General features: G+C 48.5%; 1 protein-coding gene across 3 annotated transcripts in view; it reads left to right on the top strand.

Moving 5' to 3' along the window:
• 9830107B12Rik (RIKEN cDNA 9830107B12 gene) overlaps positions 1-993 on the top strand; it is a 46,492-nt gene that overhangs the window by 44,377 nt on the left and 1,122 nt on the right. For all 3 annotated transcript variants that reach the window (XM_017317514.1, XM_017317512.1, XM_017317513.1), the window contains one exon: positions 511-851. The gene's annotated coding sequence lies outside the window, so the exon portion shown is untranslated. The remainder of the gene's footprint in view (positions 1-510; positions 852-993) is intronic.

Raw genomic sequence — 993 nt, 5'->3', positions numbered from 1 at the left:
ACCATTTTTTAAAAATACAGTTTATAGGTAGAAGTGGAGGCATCTGGGTTGTTTCTTTGAGACTAATCAGAAAGACAGATGCTATGAACCATTAGTTATGGGTTTTTAGGTGGACACTAGTTCTTATTTTCTGGAAGAGATGTGAACAACCTTGAGAAACTTCTGTGTTCTCCACTATTAAAACATGACCCTGCTGTTCTGTATCAGATGGCAGAGTTTTGACTCCTCTGATAGCCCGAGGTTGGGTGAGTCAGGAAATACTTGTTGGGGTAAGACATGGGACACTCCCCTTTAAGCCAGGCATTCTGGGTGCAGAAACAGGCCGATCCTCCAGAAATCCAGGCCAGCTCAGTCTACATATGGATTTCCAGGTTAGCCAGGGCTACACAGTGAGACCTATCTTTAAAAAAAAAAAAGCATGTTGGAGGTAACAACCCTGGTGTTAGGTAGACATAGTCCTAGGATGGTCTGTACCCCGATCTTCACAGAATTTTTGCATTTGTTTCCTAGGACAACTTTTTGGGGAGCTGGGAATGAGCCTGGCAGTGGTAATGTCATTCGTGCCCACTGAGAGGCAGCAGAGGACGGAGAATGGTTCCCAGCTCTGCGATGACACCAAGCTGGGATCTCTGGACCCTGCAAATAAAGAAAACCTTAGGGAGATTGTTTCGTCTGCTCACCACCTTCGAGGTTGTAGAAGCGCCCCTGCCCACCCTTTCATCAAGCATCTTCTTGGATGAAGTTACCCCGGAAGCCTGAATCTCCTTGAGTTACTCTGATACCAAACACCTGGCGGGAAACCATAAGCCTGTTTCTGCGCCCCCTGCCGCCCTGGCACAACTCTGCATCTGGTACGAACTCCTGGTGCATCGTTCTTCGTGGCCACTAGGCGGAGGTGTGGGACCACCTGCCAGGAGCATCCAGTCTTCTGAAAGCAGCGGAGCTGGAGCTTAAACAGTCTGGATGTCATCTCCTTACCGCTGTGGGTGTGTG

This window comes from Mus musculus, chromosome 17, assembly GCF_000001635.26.
Source record: "Mus musculus strain C57BL/6J chromosome 17, GRCm38.p6 C57BL/6J".
Taxonomy (NCBI): domain Eukaryota; kingdom Metazoa; phylum Chordata; class Mammalia; order Rodentia; family Muridae; genus Mus; species Mus musculus.
Note: the sequence above shows the minus strand (reverse complement) of the source record. Positions and strands in the feature narration are given on the sequence as shown.